The sequence below is a fragment of the Rattus norvegicus genome, chromosome 7 (genome assembly GCF_036323735.1).
Source record: "Rattus norvegicus strain BN/NHsdMcwi chromosome 7, GRCr8, whole genome shotgun sequence".
Taxonomy (NCBI): domain Eukaryota; kingdom Metazoa; phylum Chordata; class Mammalia; order Rodentia; family Muridae; genus Rattus; species Rattus norvegicus.
Window position 1 is genome coordinate 98745022 of NC_086025.1, and position 26707 is coordinate 98771728.

Genomic DNA, 26707 nt, shown 5'->3' on the forward strand with positions numbered 1-26707 from the left:
ATCAGAACAGTGTGACAATTGTCAGGTTATGAACTGAGTGTCAGGACAGGGAATGCTGGGAATTTCTCCCTGCATGATAGGCTCAACTGTCAGCTTCCTGCCATCTTACCTTCACTCCATTGCTTTTATGAAGACTTGCAGCCATTCATTCCTCACCAATCTTGCCATCACCAGTAGGTTTGATTCTTATTCCTTTTTAATATTCTCTTACTTGGATTCCCATGGGATCCTATTCCTTCATAGTCTCCTGTCCTCTTCACTTGTCTTATATCTTCTTTCATTTGTCCTTTTAGAATCAGAATACTCTAGATATTTATCTAGACCATGATGATATCAATCTAATCTAATCCTATCTATCTATCTATCTATCTATCTATCTATCTATCTATCTATCTATCTACCATCTATCTATCATCTGTCTATTGGTTTATCTATCTACCTACCCACCTATCTACCTATCACTTGTCTGTCTGTCTGTCTGTCTGTCTGTCTGTCTTTCTACCTATTATCTATCCATCCTATAATAAAGATCATCTAGTTTATCAGCTTCTAGTTTGTCATCTTCAGGTTGTATATTCTTTGATTGGCATCCCAGACCTTGCTTCTAGTTCAGCTCCAGGATAAATAGTTCTTTATCTATTTGTTTTAATTTTATGTATATAAGCGTTTTCCCTGAATTAAATATGTGTACTACATATATGGCTGATATCTGCAGAAAATAGAAGAAGGTATTTGCATATCTGCAAGGGTTACACACAATAGTGAGCCACTGTTTAGGTGGTCAAAACTGAACCCCAATTCTTCAGGAGAGTAGCCAATAATCTTAATGACTGAGCTATCTCTCAAGCTCCTAGGCTTGACATTTATTGACCCATGTGCCCCTGTATTTGTATACTGATTCTGCCTTTCAAACATAACCTGAACTCAACAAAATATTGATCTTTGCTTTTCTCAACTCAATTTATCTCAATCTCACTTCTCCAATCTCAAAGATGTTATCACCATTGATCTTGTTGCCCATATTGCAGACTGGGGAATCTTCTTTCACCACACCAGTTTGATGTGAAAGCTTGTGCCATGTGGATCCATATTTAATTCTCACAGCACTATGTATATGGCTTTCGTTTTTTTACAGAATAAAAATTTTATACGTTTCTTATTGATTATTTTATTTAGATTTTAAATGTGTCCCCTTCTTGGTCCCCCCTCCCCAAGCACTCCACTAATTCCCCTGTAAGATGATCCTTCCCCAACCACACTCCCATACCCACCTTACACCTCTAGCATCCTCCTTCTCTGTGGGTATCAAGCCTTCACTGAACCAAACACATCCTCTCCCATTGAGACAAGACAAAGCAGTCCTCTGCTAATTATTTAGCTTGCGGGGGGCGGGGGAAGGTGGTGGTGGTGGTGGTGGTGGTGGTGCAGCCAATATATGGTCTTCAGTTAGTGGCTTAGTCCTTGGGCATTATGAGAGGTACATTTAGTTAGCCCTTCCTTTTACTTTTTTATAGAGGCTGAATCCAAAGTGTGGATGTATCTGCATTTGTCTCAGTCAGGTGCTGGTAGAGCCTCTCAGAGGACAGCCATGCCAGTCTCCTCTCCACAAGGACAGCATGATATTAGCAATAGTATCAGGATTTGGTGCCTGCACTTAGTCTCTGGATGGCCTTTCCTATATTCTCTGTTCCATTTCCTTTAGATAGGAACAATTTGGAGTCAAAATTTTGAGACGGGTGCGTGGCCCCATCCTTCGACTGGAAGCTATGTCTATCTACTGGAGGTGGTCTCTTCAAGTTCCATCTCCCCACTGTTGAGCATTTTGGCTAATAATCATCCCTATTGGGTTCTGGGAGCCTCTCATATCCCTGGTGTCAGGACTTTCTAGTGGTTCTCACCATCCCCCACCCCACACTGCTGCATATTTCAACTCTTGTTCCTGCAACTCTAGGCTTCTCTCCTGTCTCGCCCAATATCTGATTCTGCCCCCCTTTCCTCCCCATTTCCTCTCTCACCCATGTCCCTCCCTCTGTCTGTCTCTCAGGATTATTTTGTTACCCCTTTCTAAGTGGGACTGAAGCATTCACACTTGGGCTTATCTTCTAATTAAACTTTATGTGGTTTGTTAATTGTATAATGGGTATTCTGAACTTCCTGGCTAATATTCATTTATCAGTGAATCACATACCAATTAGTCCTTTTGTGTCTGGGATACCTTACTCAGGATCATATTTTCTAGTTACACCCATTTGCTTGCAAAATTAGTGATGTCCTCATTTTTAATAGATGAATAGTATTCCATTGTGTAAATGAACCACATTTTCTACGTCTATTATTTTGTTGAGGGACATCTGGATAATTTCTAACTTCTTGCTATCATAAACAAGTCTTTTCCTTGTGATGTGGTGGAACATCTTTTGGGTATATGCCCAGGAGTGGAATAGCTGGGTCTTAGGTTAGAACTAGTTCCAATTTTCTGAGGAACTACCAGATTGATTTCCAGAGTGGTTGTACCAGTTTGCAAGCCCAGCAGTAACGGAGGAGTGTACCTCTTTCTCCACATCTTCACCAGTGTGTACTGTTATTTGAATTTCTATCTTAGCCATTCTGATTGGTATAAAGTGGAATCTCTGAATTTTTTGATTGAATTTCCCTGGTGTTGAACTTTTCTTCAAGTGCTTCTAGGCCATTCCAGATTCCTCAGTTGAGAATGTTTTTGTTTAGCTCTGTAATCCATGCTCTAATTGGGTTTTTTGGTTTTCTGAAGTCTAACTTCTGAGTTCTTTATATATTTTGGATATTAGCCCTATATCAGATGTAAGATTAGTGAAGATCTCTTCCCAATCTGTGGGCTGCTGTTTTGTTTTATTGACAATGTCCTTTGCCTTACAGAATCTTTTCAGTACTATGAGGTTCCATATGTCAATTGTTGATCTTAGAGCCTGAGTTATTGGTGATCTGTTCAGGAAATTTTCCCTCGTGCCAATGCATTTGAGGCTACTTCTCACTTTTCTTTTATTAAATTTCTGGTATCTGGTTTCATTTGGAGGTTCGATCCACTTGGACTTGATCTTTGTATGTGGTGATAAATATGGATCAGTTTGCATCTTCTACATTCAGACTGCCAGTTAAACCAGCACCATTTGTTAAAGATGCTTTCTTTTTTCCACTATATAGTTTTGGTTTCTTTGTCAAAGATCAAGTGTCAGTAGGTGTGTGGGTTTATTTCTGGGTCTTCACTTCTGTTCCATTGATCAACCTGTCTGTCTCTGTACGAATATCATGTAGTTTTACATGATTACAGCTCTGTATTACAGCTTGAGGCCAGGGATGGTGATTCACCCAAAAGGTCTTTTATTGTTGAGAATTATTTTAGCTATCCTGGTTTTTGTTTGTTTGTTTGTTTTTGTTTTTTGTTTTGTTATTCCTCATAAAGTTGAGCATTGCTCTATCTCTGTGAAGAATTGAGTAGACATTTTGATGGGGATTACACGGAATTTGTAGATCACTTTTGGGAATATGGCCATCTATTTTACTATGTTAATGCTACTAATCTGTGGGCATGAGAGATCTTTCTATCTTCTGAGGTCTTCAATTTTTTCTTCAGGGACTTAAAGTTCTTTTCATACTGACTTTTCACTTGCTTGGTTAGAGTTACACCAAGATATTATATATTATTTGTGACTATTGGGAATGGTGTTGTTTCTTTATTTTCTTTCTCAGCCCATTTTCCCTTTATATGGAGGAAGGATATTGATTTGTTTAAGTTAATTTTATATCCAGTCACTTGCTTAAGTTGTTTATCAGCTGGATGAGTTCTCTGGTAAAATTTTTGAGGTTGCTTATGTATACTATAGTATTATCTGCAAATAGTGATACTTTGACTTTTCCTTTCCAATTTGTATCCCTTTGACCTCCTTTTGTTGTCTAATTGCTTTAGCTAGAACTTGGAGGACTATACTGAGTAAATAGTATAGGGAGAGGGTGGGCAGCCTTGTCTTGTCCATGATTTTAGTAGACTTGCTTCAAGTTTCTCTCCATTTAATTTGATGATGGCTGTTGGTTTGCTGAATATTGCTTTCATTATGTTTAGGGAGGTGCCTTGAATTCCTGATTTCTCCAGAACTTTTAACATGAAGGGTAGTTGTCTTTTGTCAAAGGCCTTTTCAGCATCTAATAATATGATCATGTGATATTTTTCTTTGAATTTTATATGGTTTGATTACATTGATGAACTTCCATATATTGAACTATTCCTGTATCACTGAGATGGAGTCTACTTGATCATGGTGAATGATTGTTTTGATGTGTTTTGGATTTGGTTTGTAATAATTTTATTTTTTATTATTGCATTGGTATTCATAAGTGAAATTGGTAGGAAGTTCTCTTTACTTGATTTTTGTCTGGTTTAGGTATCAGTGTAATTGTGGCTTCATTCTGGGTGTAATTACCCTCCTTGTATAGGACTTTTCCTTCTAGTATCCTCTGTAGGACTGGATTAGTACAAAGGGATTGTTTAAATTTGGTTTTGTCATGGAATATCTTGGTTTTTTTCCATGTATTGTGATTGAGAGTTTTGTCTGGTATAGTAGCCAGAGCTGGTATTTGTCTTCTCTTAGGGTCTGCATGATATCTGTCCAGAAACTTCAGGCTTTTAGAATCTCTGTTGAGAAGTCTGGTGTAATTCTGGTAGGTTTGCCTTTATGTGTTACATAGCCTTTCCCCCTTACTGCTTTCAATATTCTTTCTTTTATCTGTGCATTTAGTGTTTTGATTATTATGTGATGGGAGGATTTTCTTTTCTGGTCCAATCTATTTGGTGTTCTATAGGCTTCTTGTACATTTATGGCCATCTCTTTCTTTAGGTTAGACAAGATTTCTTCTATGATTTTATTAAAGATGTTCTCTGGCCCTTTGAACTGGAAATCTTCACTCTCTTCTATTCTTATTTGTCCTAGGTTTGGTTTTTTTCATTGTGTCCTGAATTTCCTGGGTGTTTTGGTTTAGGAGCTCTTTTTCCCTTTGTATGTTCTTTAACCAATATGTCAATATCTTCTATGGTATCTTGTACATCTGAAATTCTATTCCACCCCTTATATTCTGTTGGTGATGCTTTCATTAGTAATTCCTTAACTCTTTTCTAGGTTTTCCTTCTCCAGCATTGCTTCCATTGTGATTTCTTTATTGCTTCTATTTTCACTTTTAGGTCTTGGACAGTTTTCTTTTTCAATTCCTTCACCTGTTTGATCGTGTCTACCTGTATTTCTTTAAAGGATTTATTTGTTTCCTCTTTCAGAACTTGTACCCATTTGCCTGTGATTTCATGTATTTCTTTAAGGGAGTTATTTATGTCCTCATTAAAGGCCTCTATCACCTTCGTGATATGGGATTTTAGGCCGGATTCTTGCTTTTCAGGTGTGCTAGGGTATGCAGGGCTTGTTGTGATCAGACAGCTGGGTTCTAATGCTGCCAGTTTGCACTGGTTTCTGTTGCTCATATTCTCGCACTTGCCTCTCGATGTCTGGTTATCTCCTGTGTTAAGTAGCCTAGTCATCTCTTACTGGAGCCTGTCCCTCCCTGGAGACAGGTAATGAATGCTCTGTGACCTGGGATAGAGCTGGGCTCCTGGGAGGCAGGCAGTGCTGTTTATGGCTAGAAGTCTTCCTGTGTCCCTGGTTAAAGTAAATCTCTTAAGAGACAGAAAGTCTGTGTCTCTGTTACAGCAGACCTCCTGGTAGACAGACAGGCTTTCGGGTGCAGGAGAGGGGTCAGACGCATCTGATCTGCTTCAGTAGATTGCAGACCAAAAGGGAGATGTGTCTCCAGCAGAGTGGATAGATCCCCTATCAGCAGGGCTCTGTGGGGGTTCCCAGGTGGTGCAGGTATTAGGCAGAGATCTTATCTGTGTTCCTGGTTATGGGAGACAGTCAGGTAATAGGATGTAGGAGGGGCAGGAGCACCTAATCTGTTTCTGGCAGAGTTGCAGACCAGTGTACATCACTTACTTCCAAACCATTGTGAGGTTTACTTAGAACCATGGCTACAGGATCCAAATGTTTCCTTTTGTACTCTTTGTTACATCTCCTACAGTTTCTTTTTCATAAGTAGCTGTCTCAGTCAGGGTTTCTATTCCTGCAGAAACATCATGACCAAGAAACAAGTTGTGGGGGAAAGGGTTTATTCAGCTTACACTTCCACATTGCTGTTCATCACCAAAGGAAGTCAGGACTGGGATTAACATAGGGCACGAAACAGGAGCTGATGCAGGGGCCATGGAGGGATGTTACTTATTGGCTTGCTTCCCCTGGCTTGCTCAGCTTGTTTTCTTACAGAACCCAGACTACAAGCCCAAGGATGGTACCACCCACAAGGGGCCCTGCCCCTTGATCACTAACTGAGAAAGTGCCTTACAGCTGGAATCATGGAGGCAAGGAAGGCTCCGTTGTCTGCAGCTTGTGTCAAGTTGATACACAAAACCAGCCAGTACAATTAACCCTTGTCAACTTGCCACATAGTTACATCACTATTAAGCCTCAACCCTTACTTTATTATTCATCCCCAAGATCTAAATAACTTTAAGAGTCCACAGTCTTTACAAATTCTTACATATTAAAATTTCAATCCTTTTACAATATCCAATCTCTTTTAGAATTCAAAGTCTTTTTATAATTTAAAGTCCTTTAACTGTGGGCTCCACTAAAATACTTTCTTCCTTCAAGAGGGAAAATATCAGGGCACAATCACAATCAAAAACAAAATCTAACTGTCCAATGTCTGAGATCCACTCACGATCTTCTGGACTCTTCCAAGGGCTTGGGTCACTTCTCCAGTTCTCCCCTTTGTAGCACACACCTTGTCTTCTAGGCTCCAGATGCCTCTGCTCCACTGCTGCTGCTGTTCTTGGTGCTCATCTCAGGGTACTGACATCTCCAGTCTGCTGCAACTATGCTTCACCATTAGCCTCTCATAGGCATCTTCATGGTGCCAGGCCTCAACCCCTTTGCATAATCCTTCAGTCCTGGTACATCAATTACAGCTGAGGCTGTACCTTCACCTTCCATGGCCTCTCACAGTGCCAAGCCTCAGCCTCATTACCTCTTTATCCCTTCAAAACCAGTACCACTTGGGTGATTCTTACACATTTCCAAGTCCAGTCACAGCACAAGGTACAACCTTGGCAATCTCTGGGACACAGTCACTTTGGCTCTCAGAAAAAAATTCCCAGAAGATTTCACCTCAGTGATGTGGGTCTTTTCTTAGTCACCACTAATTTCTTAGTTCCAGCTGACCAGTACCAATAGTCACCATAATGCAAAGGTTTTGCTTCAGCAGTTCTGGTGTCTTGTTAATCATAGCTAATTCTTCAGCCCCAGCTAACCAAAACCACAGAATCATCACATCAAAATAGCAACAGCTCTGATAAGAGTCTTTAATCTTCCCTCTGAAATTTCACAAGCCAGGCCTCCATCCTCTGCACTGTTTTCAACATTATCTTCCAAGCTCCTATAGAGCATCCCACAGAACTCTTAATATCCCAATGGTTCTTCTAGCTCAAAGTTTCAAAGTCTTTTCCCCAAAAGGTGCTCAGATTGTTACAGGAATACCCCACTACGCTGGTACCAATTTCTGTCTTAGTCAGGGTTTTACTACTGTGAACAGATACCATGACCAAGGCAAGTCTTATAAATGACAACATTTAATTGGGGCTGGCTTACAGGTTCAGAGGTTCAGTCCATTGTCATCCAGATGGGAGCATGGCAGCATTCAGGTAGGCATGGTGCAAGAGAAGCTGAGAGTTCTACATCTTAATTCAAAGGAAGCCAGAAACAGATTGGGCATCAGCTAGGAAGAAGATATTCAAGTCCAGCCCCACAGTGACACACTTCTTCCAACATGGCCACACTTTCTCAATAGTGCCACTTCCTGGAATGAGCATATACAAACCATCACATTCCACTCCATGGCCCCTATAAGCTTGTTCAAACATGTAGCATAATGCAAAAAACACTTAGTCCAACTTCAAACGTTCCCTCAGTTTATAGCAATCTAAACAGTGTTAAAATTCCAAAGTTCAAGGTCTCTTCTGAGATTCACCCAATCACTTAACTATAATCCCAAAAGCAAGACAGGAAACCAGCTGGACAAAGTCCAAACTCTGCATCTCCATAGATGATGGCAAAGCAGTCTTCAGATCTTCAACTCCTTTTTTCATCTTTGTTGACTGCAACAAAGTTCTCTCTCCTGTGCTGGTTCTACTCTGTTACCAGCATTTCTTGGCAGGCATCCAATGGCTCTGGCATCTTTAAGATATTGGAGTCCCCAAGTCAATTTCAGCTTAACAGCGTCTTGTTCTAATACTTCTGTATTAGTCAGGGTTCTCTAGAGTCACAGAACTTATGTGTAGTCTCTATATAGTAAGGGAATTTGGTGATGACTTATAGTCTGTAGTCTAACTCTCCAACAATGTTCAGCAGCAGCTGTGAATGGAATTCCAAGGATCTAGCGGTTACTCAGTCCCACAAGGCAGGCAGGTGAAGAAGAGAATCTTTCTTCTTCCTTATGTGAGTATCCAGCAGAAGGTATGTCCCAGATTAAAGGTATGTACCACCATGCCTGGATCTGGGACTTGCTTTGTCCCGGATGACCTTGAACTCAGAGATCTCCTTGCCTTCATATCCTGAGATTCATAGCCACTATGCCTCAAGATCTCCATGCTAAGATTCAGGTTAGAATCTTGTATCTCCTGGTCTCAAGATCAGGATCACAGATGAGCCTTTCAATTCTGGATTTTAGTTCATTCCAGATATAGTCAAGTTGACAACTAGGAATAGCCAATAGAATCCAGCCCTTGTCAACTTGACGCAAATAATATCTCATGTCCACATGAGACAATAATAAAGTCATGAATATGCCTAACATGATATAACTATTCCTCACATAATTGCAAACACATATGTAAATTTACAATGGGGAAATGACCTTTGGGAACATTCTTTTAGTATTGAAACTTAAATACTAATTGGTGTTAAAAATTGGAAGAAAAGCAAATATTTTCTTAACAAAATAAAATAGAAGTATTCATACTACTTTATAATCATTGTTTCTGCAAATGGTTACGTGGCCCTTGCTGGTATTTATAACTACCATCCTCTATTACCCATTCTGTATTTCTTCCACCCTTGGCAGGTACCTCAGCAAGTCTTGGCTCTTTTCATGGAGGAGTGACCCATACCTTCATTCCTGATAGGTCGGTGTCCTTTGTCATCCTGCTTGGATTAGGCTACTGTAGTTTCCCATTGACTTTAATTACAGCATATGGTAGTACTAAGAGATGCCCTAATGGATCTCTTGCACTCCAGACATAATCCTTCTTACCTCCATTGTGGAGAGCCAATCCAATTTCCCCACGGTAATCTGGATCTATCACCCCTCCTAACACTGTTATTCCTCTCTTAGCCTCTTGCTTTTAAGGACATTAGAAGCCCCAAATTACCAGCGGGAAGTCTGAGCTTCCAGTTCAATGGAATGTTTGTTGTGGCTCCTTGTAGGAACACTTCTCCCTCTGGAACCAAACTTCTAGGCCAGCAGAACCTAGAGCTGGGGGACAGGGAGCAAATATTTTCCTAGAGAGTCACTAGGAATGATAGAGAATGGAACTATTCCATTTTCCATCCCTTAATTTCTGGACCCATGGATCCTGGCTATGGGAGAAACTGTACCATATATCAGACGCTGATTCAAAGCTAATACTGCCTTCTGAAGAACTCTGCCCCAGCCCTCCATGCTGCTGCCACTTAATTGGTGCTGTAACTGTGTCTTCAAAAGGCCATTCCATTTTTCTATCAGACCAGATGCTTCAGGATGATGGGGAATGTGGTAAGACCAGTGGATTCCTTAATTGTGGGCTCACTGTCGCACTTCTCTCACTGTAAAATGAGTTCTTTGGTCAGAAGCATTACTGTGTGGAATACCATGATGATGGAGAAGGCATTCTGTAATTCCATGGATGATGGTTTTGTCAGAAGCATTACATGCAGGAAAGTCAGAATCCATAACCAGAATAAGTATCTACTCCAGTAAGAACCAACTGTCCTTTTCATGGTGGAAGTGGTCCAATGTAGTCAACCGGCCATCAGGTTGCTGGCTGGTCACCTCAAGGAATAGTGCCATATCTGGCGCTCTGTGTTGGTCTTTACTGTTGGCAGATCTGGCATTCAGCAGCAGCTATAGTCAGGTCAGCCTTGGTGCGTGACGTTCGTGTTGTTGAGCCTAAGATAACCTCCATCTTGTTCATGTGCCCATTGAGCAATGACAGGGATGGCTGGGAAAGAGGCTGACTGTCCACAGAATGGGTCAGCTTATCCACTTGATTATTGAATTGCTCCTCAGCTGAAGTCACTTTTTAGTACTACATGATAAAGATGGGGCTGAGAGAGCAAGGCCTAAGAAATGGTCAAATAGTTGAATTTGAATTATTTTGGACTGGATTTAGTGAACACATGCAGGTTCCAATAGAATTCTCATGTTATGTACCACTCAGTGTCTAAAAATTCCAGGACAGTACAGGAAAAATCCATTTCTCTCTTGCTTGTGGCAAAACGCTATGGGTCCAGGACCATTTGATAACCAGCAGCAAGTACAAGGTTCCAGATGACTGAGTACAAGAAGTACGTGTATTTAGAAAAGATAATTGCACTGCCACGTTAACTCTTTTTATGTTATTTGTGATTAATGGAGCAGGCAGCACGAGTATATACCTATCAATCATTACAACTGTAGCCAGAATAAATCTCATATTTTATCTTAGATTGTGGCAAGCAGTACAACAATATTAAAAGAATATACGAATTTGTAAAGAGAGCTCAAAGAGAAAGAATTTGACATGCAAGCATGAAAATTTGATTTTGAATGCCCAGTATTCAAGCTAGACTTAGTGATATTGATATGTGGTACTAGTACTATAAGACAGAAAGGCAAAACAGGAAAAGGCCTGCTAGCCTGGCATACATAATTGCAAATCAGACACCCTGCCTGAAGCAAGGTAGTAAGTAAAAACTAACACCCAAATTTGCCTTTTGACCTCCACATTTTGTCAACAAACACACACACACACACACATACACACACACACACACAGAGAGAGAGAGAGAGAGAGAGAGAGAGAGAGAGAGAGAGAGCACAACATATAAACACACAGAGAAAGTTTTTTTTTTTAAATGGAAAAAGTCTGATGAATAGGTTTGGGTGCTGTGTTTGAGGTAATATGACTCGGGACCCTGAAAAACTCTGGCATTCACATACCACCTGGCTTTGTGTGAGGAAGTGACTGAGATAAGATTCTAAAAGTGAAAGCTCTAAGCTTATTACTAAAGTATATTATTGATAGGATGATAATCTTAAAGAGTGTATATGACCTGCATTCAGCCATTTGCCCAGAACAGAAATGACAGGCAGGCACAGCACGGGTATCTCATGTTCCTGCTGGGATGTAGATGATTTGAAAGTGAGTGATGAATGATGTTACAGACAGCAAACAGACAGAACTATAATGTGGTTTCCATTCCTTTTCTGGTCAATATGTATCCCAGCAGTTCATGCTTCATGGGTCTAGAAAGAGCACATGCATGGTTCTGTCTGTGGCCTGTAGCCCCAAAGCTTCACCCCTTCACCCCTCTTCTGCTGACAAAGTACAGATGAAAAACCTAACGGTAAGTGTCATCTCTCTTGGCATTCTAATTTTAGCTGCTCATTGTGATGCAAATATAAGTAATTGCAATGTATAAATGGACTCAAATTAATAATTCATTAAAACTATTGTTGTTTTAAGGATTTGCTTTTGAAACACATGACTGATTCCCACTATGTCTTACTCTCATTTGGAGCATCCTTTCTTTCAATCTAACTAGGTTCTGGGAGCATCAAGTTCTTTCATTCTTTTTATTAGCCAAGTTGTCTCATTGGTTTACACATATATACAAGCACTTGCAAGTGCATGCATTTATACACACACACACACACATACACACACACACACAAAGATTGAGTGTACTTATGTTTAATATAACCCTTAGAGTTGAAAAATAACACCACAAGTTTGGAAGATAGCAGCAATTGTCAGGTTACTTATACCTCAGTGCCTAGTTGACGAATCCATACATATGGTCATATAATCAGTACTAATCAGACTTAGTGGGGTTTTTCTTTGCTTTGCTTTGAAATGAAGTTTGGCTTGACATGGGAGGTAGTTGGAGAGCACAGTGAGAGAGAGGACCTGGAAGATGCATATGAACAAGAGTCATTGGCTACAAGTATACAATTTAAAAAAAGGAAAAAGATGTAATTGCAGGCTATGTAGTCCTTAGAAAATCCACTGTGAAGCAAATGCATGTTTTGCATACTTCAAGCTAGTTACCTCTCAAAGTTTTAACAGGTGGTTAATTGCTCTTGTGATCTTGCCATCCACTGCCTTAAATGGGTGCCAGATCCTGAAGAGGAGACAGGTGGCCAGCAGCCCCTTTAATTCACTGAGAATGCAAAGAATTTGTAGGGGAAAAGAGACTGTATTGGTGTGTGCATGTTCCAGGCGAGGTGAAGACAACCCCTATGTTGGCATTTGAAATGATCCCTCATGCTACACAGTTTGAACAGATTGGCTGATGTGGGTGATCAAGCCTCAAGTTTCATGGTTCAAGTTTCACTGCACAGCGTGATGGAATAATAAAGACATGTTCATTTTGTAGTCTCTTTTACTCAGTTCATTTCTTCTTTTGCTGTGCAGAAGCTTTGTCTTTTTAAATTTCAGGTGTGTGTTTGTGTGTGTGTGTGTATGTGTGTGTGTGTGTGTGTGTGTCTGTGTGTATTGCTCTATGTATATGTGGTATCTGTGTGCATATATCATGTACACATGGGCACATGTACGCATGTATGGAGGCCAGAGGGAATCTCAAATATTGTTTCTCTCCATGTATCATCTACTTTACTTTTGAAAGAGAGTTTCCAATCAGGGTGGAGATTTCTAATCCAGCTAGACTTGTGGGCCCCAGATATCCTCCTCCTGTCTTTGCTCACTAGGCCTTCGACTACAAATACACACCATATGACTCTCTCTGCCTACATCCTAAATTGCTTTCATTGTATAGTTTCAACACTTACAGTAAGGACTTTGACAAATTTTGAATTGAGGTTTTTATAGGGTAAGAGATGGTGAGGATCTTGCTTTTTCCTTCTACATGCAGATAGTTTTCCAAGCACCATTTGCTGATGACACTCTTTTCTTTGACACATCTTTTGACATGTTTGTTTAAAAACAAACAAAACAAAACAAAACAACAGTTGGCTGCATTATGTGAATTCAGTTCTGGATTTTCTATTCTATTCCATGAGTGTTGACCTTCATATTGGAGGCTTTCCATGGGGATATCTGGCCTAGCCAGGTGCAAGGGTTCAGGCAAAAAGGAGAGAACACGGAGCAGGGAGGGGGAATCGCTGCCGCTGCCTCTGCTGTCTTTGCTGCCTCTGCTTCTGCAGCTACTCCACCTCCATTTTTGCTGCTGCTGCTTCAATTACTCCAAGACCTGGCTGGGCTGAGCCAGAAAGAGGCTGGCTAGCAAGTGAGGGGTGAAGGGGGACTTCAGGCAGTGGTTTCTGGAGAGCAGATCTCTTCTCCAAGCTTATGACAGAAGCTCTCAGACAACGGAGTAGTTCTCAAATACCTTTACTCCTTCTGGATAGGATTCTTACATACAGTTTTGGGGTGGATCAGGGTCTGACAGCAGGTACTTCCTATTGGCTTGGCCTGAGAGCTTGGGAATACCTCATCTACATGTAGGAGGGTATGGTCCTGTTTCTTCAAGTGCTGGATTGAGGGCCACAAGCCTCTCTACAGGGAACTGAGGTGGGTTGCTGTAGCTATGTGAGAGGAGTCAAAGGGGTCTGGCCTCCTAGGAATTTAGGGAAATGTCTACTGTCCCTTAGGGTCACCAGGGTTTTGACCTCATCTCAACTGGGAACCAGGATACTTTCATAGCTCATCGCTCCACACATGAGATTATTTGTCTGTTTTTGTTCCCATACCATGCTTGCTTCTGTAGTATAGTTTATACCTTCAATATCTTCTTGTCCAATATTTATTGTATTACTTTCTGAGAAATTTATATATATAAGCACTATACAATTTCTGCTGCATACTCTCTCTTTTTTTCAAACTCCTCCCGTGATTCTCACTCCATCTCAGCTTGATGATCTCATCTTCTTTAATTATTCTTGGTATAATATACATGCACACACACAATTAACAAAGCCAGTTTAGTTCTGCACATATGCATGTATGTATGTTTAGAGATGACTACTTGAGATTGATGGTTTATCAGGCTGATCATCCCTAGAGAAGACTGGTTCTCCATCTCTTAGCAGTCATTAATTGACTATAATTCCTCATCTAGACTTCTCACATCAATGTTTGAATATCAGTTGGTGTGGCTATTGCACAGATCTTATTTAGTGACTGTACTGTTAAAATTCAATGGGTACAATTTTATGTCATATATAGAAGGCATATATAGAAGATACAATTTCATTGAAGGCATCCTGGACATTTCATTCTTAAATTTTTCCACACCTTCTGTGATAGCTCTGAGCTCTACACATAGGAGTTGAGTTGTAGATGTATCGGTTGGCGATGGTTACCCCACAGCCTGTCATTCTCTGCATTTTTATTGGATTAGAGTTTCTTGATAGTCTTTGTCTGCTGCAAAAACAAGTCTCTTTGATAATAGGAGAGAAGCTCAGCAGTAGCACTTTCACCATCACCTTTACTGTCTTCATTAATAATAATATATTTCAAAGCCATATTTCTGAAAAAAAATTATCTCTCTTTATTGCTCTCTATATATGTTCTCATTGTAGGTTGATAAAGACTTTCACAAGTGAGAATTTTTATTCTCATTTTACAACAGGAAGGCTAAAACTTGAAAAGATCACATGACTAATGTGGGGGTCATACAGCTAGTTGGGGACAAGAGGTGTCTTAGTTATTCTTATATTTTCTCTGAATGTTAAATAGGTACTTAGAATGAAGGAATTATGGCCAGCAATCGACAAATGTGATCTCATAAAATGACAAAGCTCTATATGAAAAAGCTAAGAAAACTATCAACCACTTGAAGAGGAAGCCCACAAAGTGGGATAGAATCTTTGCCAGCTGCACATCTGACAGAGAACTAATAGCTAGATTATATACTTACAAAACAAAGGTTCAAGAAACCAAAATGACCTAATTAAAATTGGGCTATGAATCTGAACAGAGTTCTCAAAGGAACAAACAAAAATGGCTAAGAAATAACTGAAAACAGTGTTCAATATTCTTAGCAACAGAGAAATGCAAATTAGAACTACTTAGAAATTGTATCTTATCTAAAAGTATCTAATGCCGAATGGCTTAGAAACACCTAAAGAAATGTTCAACATCTTTAGTCATAAGGGAAATGCAAATCAAAACAACCCTGAGATTTCACCTCACACCAGTGAGAATGGCTAAGATCAAAAACTCAGGTGACAGCAAATGTTGGTGAGGATGCGGAGAAAGAGGAACACTCCTCCATTGTTGGTGGGATTGCAGACTGGTACAACCATTCTAGAAATCAGTCTGGATGTTCCTCAGAAAATTGGACATTGAACTGCCTGAGGATCCAGCTATACCTCTCTTGGGCATATACCCAAAAGATGCCCCAACATATAACAAAGACATGTGCTCCACTATGTTCATCGCAGCCTTATTTATAATAGCCAGAAGCTGGAAAGAACCCAGATGCCCTTCAACAGAGGAATGGATACAGAAAATGTGGTACATCTACACAATGGAATATTACTCAGCTATCAAAAACAATGACTTTATGAAATACATAGACAAATGGTTGGAACTGGAAAATATCATCCTGAGTGAGGTAACCCAATCACAGAAAAACACACATGGTATGCACTCATTGATAAGTGGCTATTAGCCCAAATGCTTTAATTACCCTAGATGCCTAGAACAAATGAAACTCAAGACAGATGATCAAAATGTGAATGCTTCACTCCTTCTTTAAAAGGGGAACAAGAATACCCTTGGCAGGGAATAGAGAGGCAAAGATTAAAACAGACACAGAAGGAACACCCATTCAGAGCCTGCCCCACATGTGGCCCATACATATACAGCCACCCAATTAGACAAGATGGATGAAGCAAAGAAGTGCAGGCCGACAGGAGCCGGATGTAGATCGCTCCTGAGAGACACAGCCAGAATACAGCAAATACAGAGGCGAATGCCAGCAGCAAACCACTGAACAGAGAACGGGACCCCCGTTGAAGGAATCAGAGAAAGAACTCGAAGAGCTTGAAGGAGCTCAAGACCCCTTATGAACAACAATGCCAAGCAACCAGAGCTTCCAGGGACTAAGCCACTACCTAAGGACTATACATGGACTGACCCTGGACTCTGACCTCATAGGTAGCAATGAATATTCTAGTAAGATCACCAGTGGAAGGGGAAGCCCTTGGTCCTGCTAAGACTGAACCCCCAGTGAACGTGATTGTTGGGGGGAGGGCGGCAATGGGGGGAGGATGGGGAGGGGAACACCCATGAAGAAGGGGAGGGGGAGGGATTAGGGGGATGTTTGCCCGGAAACCGGGAAGGGGAATAACACTTGAAATGTAAATAAGAAACACTCAAGTTAATAAAAAAAAAAAGAATATCTTACATATACAAAAAAACATTTATGGTAGCTACTATATTCCAGCATTCCCATGAGTCAATATTATCAGTTCAATAATCTGAATTCTTTTTTTTTTTTTTTTTTTCCGGAGCTGGGGACCGAACCCAGGGCCTTGCGCTTCCTAGGTAAGCGCTCTACCACTGAGCTAAATCCCCAGCCCCCAATAATCTGAATTCTTGTAGCATACCCTAGTAATAAAAGTATTGCTTCACATTCTAAATATGTTGTACTGTATTAGTGTATTTTGTTAAGATTTTTCATGTCTTGAAATTTTTATTACCAATTTAACTTTAAACTATTTCTATTGTGCTCTATAGTTTTAAATATATTATAATGTGATTTGTTACATTTTTCTATAGGTATATACTCTAAATTTCTCCACAAAACGGGTAGAGAATTCAAGGATTGTGGGTTGTTGTTATTATGCAGGTGTGGGCTGGCACAATTTTGATCAAGGACATGATTGGACTCTAAAAGAATAAGGCAGGGACAAAGTTTTTGTAGGGAGGGAGAGAAGAAGGAGGGAGAACCGAAATGAAGACTGAGAAGGATAATCCAGATCCTGGTGGTCCTGAATTGCCAGTTATCTAGGATGGATTTCTTTAGACAAATTTATCTTATCTAGGTGGGAGGTTTATATCTTTATCAATTGGTTGCAAATTTATTCTGTGGATGTATTGTACACTGAATATTTAACAAATAAATCTGTTTGTTGGGTTAAAAAAGTATCTAAGATCAAGAAAACAACCAACAACAAATGCTGGTGAGATTTTGGGGGCGGCAGGGAACCCTCATTCACTGTTGGTGGGATTCCAGATGGAGAATTCTTTAAAGAATATAAAATAGATCTACCATATGACCCAACTAAATCATTCCTTAACATATGACCAAAGGATCTGATGTCCTAGCTTACAGGCACTATCTCAGAAACAACCCAAACATCCTTCAGTGCTGAATTAATGATGAAAATAGTGCATAGACGCAATGGAATTTTATTTAGCTGTAAAGAAAAATGAAATAACAAAATTACAGGTAACTGGGTGGAAAGAGAACATATACTTAGTGGAGTAATCCAGAACAAAAAAGACAAATACTGCATGCGCATTTTTGTACATCCCTTTATCACTCTCAATCTCTTGTTTTGGAGTCTCTGTCATTCTCCTTTTAGTCTCCACTACTGCCTCTGCCCAAGGGACCATCCCTGACTCTGTTTCCCCATCCCTTTCTCTCTTCCTCCTCTGTTATTCTTTGGATAATATGGAACTGAAGATACAGAGTGTTTTTGAAGCTTTTTTTTTTTACTTAAATTAGACAGAGACCTTCGTAGTTGTACCCAAATCACTGTTGGATATGACAACTTCCTATTTATGGGAGACTCCTCATAAATCTATCTATCTATCATCTATCTATTTATCTCTATATCTATCTATCTATCTCTATGTATATTCTTATCTATCTATTTCTCTGTGTGTGTTTCTGTGTCTTTATATCTGTCTTTCTCCTCTGTGATCCTTTGTTTTTGTCTCTGTCTCTCTCTCTGTCTGTCTCTGTCTGTCTCTGTCTGTCTCTGTCTGTCTCTGTCTCTGTCTCTGTCTCTGTCTCTGTCTCTCTCTCTCTCTCTCTCTCTTTCACTCTAAAGATAAATTTCCTTCTTTGGTACTTAAAGCCCAGTGCCTTCATGATGTTACCTTAAGGAGTAGATTACTGTCACCTATCCCCAGTTATCTTCCTGGAGATTATAGCTGCTGCTGTTCAGTTGTCATTTCCCATTCTCTCTTAATCCAGAATAAATTTTTCTTTTCCCTCTATTTCACATCAAGTAGGAAATGTGACCCTCTGTTATATTGTAACTCTTAACACTTATATACAAAGAAAACCATGACAGTCTGTGGGTTATACAAAAGATATATGGCTGGCTATTTTTCTGTCTGGAGAGAAAGAGGAAGTTATCATAGTTCTTTGTCCATGGCTGCCTACAAGAATTCAACTTCAGCCTAATGGTCTGGAAAATCAGGAGGAACACAGAGGGCATGTGGTGCTAATTGTATCTACCTCACCAACTTCACCTTTGTTCTTTATACACATAATTTCCAGGGAAATAGCTTTCACGGTCATCACCATCACTATTCATAGATGCTCAATTTCTTATTTCTAAAAACATAAAGATCAGATGGGAGTAACATTTGTAAAGCACTTAACATAGTGTTTAAGAACAATATGCTTATTTCATTTTTATTATATCAGGATTATAGCCTTGGCAAGGAATCTGGTTTGAGCATCCCCTTTGTACATGCTTGTACTTATACTCATAACATAAAGTTGAGATGAATGTAAAGTACAGTCATTCATTTAGAATTTGACTTATCTTCTAAAGCAAAGACAATGAGGACATTAGTATGGAAATTTGTTCTTCAGTTTATCTACTTCTTAAAGGGTATTGGAGTGAAGTCTTAAGGGCATGACTAATGTGAGATCACACAGCTAGTTAGGGAAGAACAGTGTTATAGTTATGGTTCTGTTACTGTGAAGAGACACTATGACCCAGGGAGCTTATTGAAAAGGCATTTAATTGGGAGCTTGCTTACAGCTTTAGAGGATTAGAATTCATGACCATTATGGTGAGCAACAAGGGAGTAGGCAGGCCAGGATGAGACTGGACCCAGAACAGGCAGAGATCACATGGTGAGAAAAAGAATGGCATGGGCTTTTTAAACCTCAAAGTCTACCCAAGCGAGACATACCTCCTCCAATAAGTCTACATCTCCTAAACCTTTCTGAACAGCTCTAGCATTCTAGGGAATGGTGGTTACTTCCAGTTGTTAATTTGATTAGATAAAAAAATTGCCCGGGCATTGGTTGCCATATTTTTTCCCTAAGTATATTTCTAGAGAAGATTAATGGAGGACTTACCTATGATGTGGGAGGCATTATCTCAACCAGCAGCCATTCCTACCAAAATGTCACCCATACCTCATGGCCTATGTCTTCCAACTGTAGGCCAAAAGAATCTTTCCTCCTTTAACTTGATTCAAATCTAGTTATTTGGTTACAGCAATGTGCAAAGTAACTGAAACAACTGGAGAATAGATTTTTTTTAGTCTCTCTTATATGAAGTCTTGCATAAAAGTAATTGCTTCTGTTTGTTAATCTAAGCATAGCCCTTGAAGCTTCAAGCTTCTATAAAATCTAATCTAGGCCTAGAATGTTTTCAGCCTCTGAAACTTACTGCTGGATAAACTCATTTTTTTTCTAGTTCTTTCTGAACTCTGGCTGGCTGTTCAACTCAGCTGTCTGGCTCAAACTCTTCTCCAAGCTTCCTGATTCAAATTTGCTTCTCTTGGCTTTTGACTGAATTATTCTGCTTGGCCTCCTACAAACTTTGGCAATATGTTCTAATTTTCTGGTTATTTCTCATTCTCTGGCTTCTGTCTTTACCTAAGTCTAACTTGTTCCCTGTTCAACATGTCAATGTAAAACTCTTCTAGTAAAACTCCACACTGCTGTTCTCTTAAGTCCTTTCTTTTTCTTCTCTGTTCTACTCTGAGAGTTAGGCCTAACCTATTCTGACAAATATTTCTCTGATTCCTTACTTTGTCTGCCACTCAATTAGATAATCATTTTCAAACATGTGTGCTTTCTTCTACAAATTAACTTTACCTATTATTGTTTGGGATTAAAGATGTATACTAATGGTATGTCTGTATTCCAGCTACAGAGATTAAAGGTGTGTGCTAAGGGCATGTGTGTATTCTAGCCAGAGTAGTCATGCTGCTGGATTAAAATCCTCGTACAATTTTATGTACTCTTAATTTTAATACATGTCTCCTAAAATTGAGATTTCCGGATTAGAAAATATAGCAGTGTTATGTAAGTGGTGATTAGTATGGATGAGCAGGTTAAGCATTTTCTACTAGCAAATTGGTGACAGCCTTGTAAGGATTCAATCTGATAGTTTTTTTAATCACCTTAATAGTTAACAATTACAATTTTAAGCAGTTGCTAGAAGCATCAAATGCATAAAATAATTGGGCTCAGCATTTGTGCCCTGGTTATTTTAGTCATTAAGAGTGGCCTACACGAAATGAGTGTGCTTTACTGTAAATAACTCCACAAGCTCCTAGATAACTTAGAATCCAAAACTGAGCAATACAGTTTCCTTGGCTACAAGAAGCAAGTATTGCTGCATTCCTAAAAGACCCCAGACAGATCTCAGAAAGATCCAAGTATGGATTGCTTCCTTCTCTAAGAGAAGGGCAGTCTAGCAGGATTGTACAGTAATGAAAGCTTGCTAGAGCTCAGAAAGTTGAATATGCCAGTTTCTCCTTTAACCACCGGTTGCCTATTCATTAGTAGGATTTAAATTGTTTAGCATATAATTTGGAAAGAATTATGAATTACAAGTTAGTGTTTGGGGAAGGGGAAAGGATGGGTGAATGAGATTAACAGGTAAAGAGTTACAGTTACAAACTATCTGTTCTGGGGTTCTATTGCATGGCAGGGTGTTCACAGATAACCATGATATATTGTATACTTCAGTGTACTGAGAGGAAAATATGGTAAATATTTGCACTACAAATCCATTCTTTTTTTGTTCTTTTAAACCATATTTTCATTTATCTTTTGACAATTCTATACAATGCATTTACAGCAAATCTGGCCCCTACCTCCCCCCTTTCCAACTTCTCCAAGACCTTCCATTTCAGGCTTCTTCTTTTTTTTATTGGATATTTTCTTTATTTATATTTCAAATGTTATCCCCTTTCCTGCTTTACCCTCCAGGAAAGACCTATCCCATCCCCCATTCTCCTGCTTCTATGAGGGTGCTCTTCCACCCACACACTCCCTCCCTCCTCCCTATCCATAGATAACCATGATATATTGTGAACTTCAGTGTACTGAGAAGAAAATATGGTAAATATTTGCACTACAAATAAATTCTTAACAAATCCATGAGGGGATGTACATACCACTCCCTCTAATTCTGCCATTCTAAAATGTAAAAATGTATATACATATCAAAATATCAAACAGTGTCTGTACATATATAAATGATACTAATTAAAAATAAAATTCAGGAGGTGTAAGCAAGAAGGTTCTTGTTACAGCAGAAACCATTCCAGAACAATACAACCAGTAATAATGAGAGGTGACTGGATAGGTGGAAGACCAGCCTTAGTGAATACTTCTACAACACAATTCCTGCATCTAAAGCTCAAAGGGTACAACAGAAGAGCCAAAGGACCAGGAAGTCTCCTGTGAGATTATGTCTCTTAGAAATGACAGAGAAGGAACACCCAAGCTACTTCAATAATATGGTTGCGTAAACAAAAAAGAACAATAGCAATACTAATAGATGTGCTAAAATGAAAGACAAAAATCTCAGAGTCCCAACCCTAGACAAAGAACTTGAAGCAACCAATGACTGCTAAGAGATGGAGAACTAGTTTCACCCAGAGATATGTTCCTAATTGGTTATCCAGTACAAAATGATTAGTCCTAAAATCATGTATATACAACCAAACTAAATGAATTCAACACATTGTATCAATATATTTAGGTATTTAGATATAAATATATATGTAATGATAATAATCAAAGAAAAAGGCCATCAATTTAAGAATAAGGGCAATGGGGGAGAGAAGAAACATGGAAGGGGTAGAAAAAGAGAGTGATAAAGTGATAAATTATATTTTAATTAAAAAATTTTAATTAAGACCTAGGAGTCAATGAATCTGGGCCCACAGAAACTAAACCATCAAGAGCATGCAAAGGCTAGACCAAGGACCCCTACACATTTGTAGCAAATATACAGCTTGATCTTCATGTGGGTTCCCTATCAATTGGAGCTGGGGCTATCTCTGACTCTGTTGTCTGTCATTTGATACTCTTCCCTAGTGGAGTGTCTTGTCTGGGTGATGATGTGTCTAGACCTGCTGTGACGTGATGTACCAGGGCAAGTTGTTATCCATAAGGGGCTTCTTTTTCTCTGAGAAAAGGAGTGGGTATTGCGGAAGAGGTTTGTGAGGGTGGGACTGGAGGAGAGGCTATGATTATTATGTAATATGAAAAACTAAACTAAAAATTTAAAATAGTAATTATAAAAAAGTAAAACTAAGTTTAAAATTTAGACAATATTTTGTCTAAACAGAATGACTATAAACATTGACAAAAAACAATGGGGTGTGTAGTTGTTCCTTTAGGACAAAACAAACAGCTTCTGTTTCTTGAATGAAGGCTGTTGAACTGGAACTGTTAACCTTATCAGCTGGAAAGATTTTAGAATCACCTAGGAGACATACTTCTCAACATATCTGTGAAGTTGTTTCCAGAGAGATTGAGTGTAGATTCAGTGTGAATGCAAGTGTACTAGTAGTACCATTCCATAAGCTAGTATTTCAGGCCCAATGGACAGGAGAAAGCAAATGAGGCACCAGCATTTATTTCTCTACTTTCTGATTACAGACACAACATGGCCAGTCACCTTAGGCTGCAGCTGGTGTGTGAATACTGCTGTGATACATGATATCCTAGTAATTAAAAATAAACTCTTGCTTTGTTTGGGTATCTTGTTACAGCAATGAGAAAAGTTACTGATATGGATGTACACACTGAATTCCTTCTGCAGGGTATGTAACAGAAAGTAGAAACAGTAGTAACTTAATTTTGGAGAATCTTGCTCACCTATATCATCAAGTTGGATAAGATTAGTATGAACCATGGAGTTGTGCTCTCCATAAATCTTCTTGAACTTGTATCAGATGAGAAAGGGCAGGTGATCTCTACAATCTTCCCATATATCCCTAATTTCAACATCAAGTACACTAATATAGAGAAATTCAACAGAAGCTCTGGCTTGTACAAAGTTATCAAAGGGTACGAAGTTTAAAAAATATGTTTACAGCAAGAGGGGCCTCCAGCATGACAAATTAATGGTATCCTGGAGGAGAAAAGCATTAGGTAGAACTATGTAACTACGAATAAACTATGAATGTCAGTTGATAACAATATGTGAATATTGACTCATTATTTGAAACACTATACAAAATAAATAACATATTAGTAAAAGTGGAAATGGGGAATTTATATATATATATACACACACACATATGTATACATGTAACATATGTGTATGTTGTTTAGGTGAAGTTTGATAGAATTCTATGCTTAGTATTTCTGTAACTCTGAAACTATTTAAAATGCATAGTAAAAGAACAGTGGCACATTGGGTAAAGGTATGTGGTGCCAAGTCTGTGGTGCCAAGGTTCTTTGCCCAGAACTCACAGGGTGAAGGAGAGAATCAAAAATTCTCCCCAAGTTGGCATTTGATATGTACCTGCACACCATGGCATGAATAGAGCACTATAAATCAATCAATCTCTCTCTCTCTCTCTCTCTCTCTCTCTCTCTCTCTCTCTCCCCGAAATAAATAAATAAATAAATTTTAAAAATGCATGACAATACATTAAAAATAACATAGCAAATTCTTTTTATTTTTCTTAATTAACTTGAGTATTTCTTATTTACATTTCGATTGTTATACCCTTTCCCGGTTTCCGGGCCAACATCCCCCAACCCCTCCCTCTCCCCTTCTATATAAGTGTTCCCCTCCCCATCCTTCCCCCATTACTGCCCTCCCGCCAACAATCACGTTCACTGGGGGTTCAGTCTTGGCAGGACCAAGAGCTTCCCCTTCCACTGGTGCTCTTACTAGGCTATTCATTGCTACCTATGAGGTTGGAGCCCAGGGTCAGTGCATGTATAGTCAGACTTTGGGTAGTGACTTAGTCTCTGGAAGCACTGGTTGGTTGGCATTGTTGTTCATATGGGGTCTCGAGCCCCTTCAAGCTCTTCCAGTCCTTTCTCTGATTCCTTCAACGGGGCTCCCGTTCTCTGTTCAGAGGTTTGCTGCTGGCATTCGCCTATGTATTTGCTGTATTCTGGCTGTGTCTCTCAGGAGAGATCTACATCCAGTTCCTGTCAGCCTGCATTTCTTTGCTTCATCCATCTTGTGTAATTGAGTGGCTGTATATGTATGGGCCACATGTGGGGCAGGCTCTGAATAGGTGTTCCTTCTGCCTCTGTTTTAATCTTTGCCTCCCTATTCCCTGCCAAGGGTATTCTTGTTCCCCTTTTAAAGAAGGTGTGAAGCATTCCCATTTTGGTCATCCTTCTTGAGTTTCATGTGTTCTGTGCATCTAGGGTAATTCAAGCATTTGGGCTAATAGCCACTTATCAATGAGTGCATACCATGTGTGTTTTTCTGTGATTGGGCTACCTCACTCAGGATGATATTTTCCAGTTCCAACCATTTGTCTATGTATTTCATAAAGTCATTGTTTTTGATAGCTGAGTAATATTCCATTGTGTAGATGTACCACATTTTCTGTATCCATTCTCTGTTGAAGGGCATCTGGGTTCTTTCCAGCTTCTGGCTATTATAAATAAGGCTGCGATGAACATAGTGGAGCATGTGTCTTTGTTATATGTTGGGGCATCTTTTGGGTATATGCCCAAGAGAGGTATACCTGGGTATTCAGGTAGTTCAATGTCCAATTTTCTGAGGAACATCCAGACTGATTTCTAGAATGGTTGTACCAGTCTGCAATCCCACCAACAATGGAGGAGTGTTCCTCTTTCTCCACATCCTCACCAACATTTGCGGTCACCTGAGTTTTTGATCTTAGCCATTCTCACTGGTGTGAGGTGAAATCTCAGGGTTGTTTTGATTTGCATTTCCCTTATGACTAAAGATGTTGAACATTTCTTTAAGTGTTAGCCATATGGCATTCCTCAGCTGTGAATTCTTTGTTTAGCACTGAACCCCATTTTTAATAGGTTTATTTGTCTCCCTGCAGTCTACCTTCGTGAATTCTTTGTATATTTAAGATATAAGCCCTCTATCAGTTGTAGGATTGGTAAACATCTCATTCCAATCTGTTGGTTGCCATTTTGTCCTGACAATAGCATCCTTTGCCTTACAGAAGCTTTGTAGCTTTATGAGATCCCATTTGTTGATTCTTGATCTTAGAGCATAAGACATTGGTGTTTTGTTCAGGAAATTTTCTCAAGTGCCCATGTGTTTGAGATTCTTCCCCACGTTTTCTTCTATTAGTTTGAGTGTATTTGGTTTGATGTGGAGGTCCTTGATCCACTTGGACTTAAGCTTTGTACAGGATGATAAGAATGGATCAATCTGCATTCTTGTACTTGCTGGCCTCCAGTTGAACCAGCACCATTTGCTGAAAATGTTATCTTTTTTCCATTGGATGGTTTTGGCTCCTTTGTCAAAAATCAAGTGACCATAGGTGTGTGGGTTCATTTCTGGGTCTTCAATTCTATTCCATTGGTCTATCTGTCTGTCTCTGTACCAATACCATGCAGTTTTTATCACTATTGCTCTGTAATACTGTTTGAGTTCAAGGATAGTGATTCCCCTGGAATTCCTTTCATTGTTGAGGATAGTTTTAGCTATCCCTGGGTTTTTTTGTTATTCCAGATGAATTTGCAAATTGTTCTGTCTAACTCTGTGAAGGATTGGATTGGAATTTTGATGGGGATTGCATTGAAACTGTAGATTGCTTTTTGTAAAGTCGCCATTTTTAATATATTAATCCTGCCAATCCATGAGCATGAGAGATCTATCTAACTTCTCAAATCTTCTTCAATTTCTTTCTTCAGAGGCTTGAAGTTCTTATCATACAGATCTTTCATTAGCTTGGTTAAAGTCACACCAAGGTATTTGATATTATTTGGAACTATTATGAAGGGTGTCGTTTCCCTAATTTTTTTCTAAGCTTGTTTCTCTTTTGTGTAGAGGAAGGCTACTGATTTATTTGAGTTAATTTTATACCCAGCCACTTTGCTGAAGGTGTTTATCAGGTTTAGTAGTTCTCTGGTGGAACTTTTGGGATCACTTAAATAAACTATCATATCATCTGTAAATAGTGATATTTTGA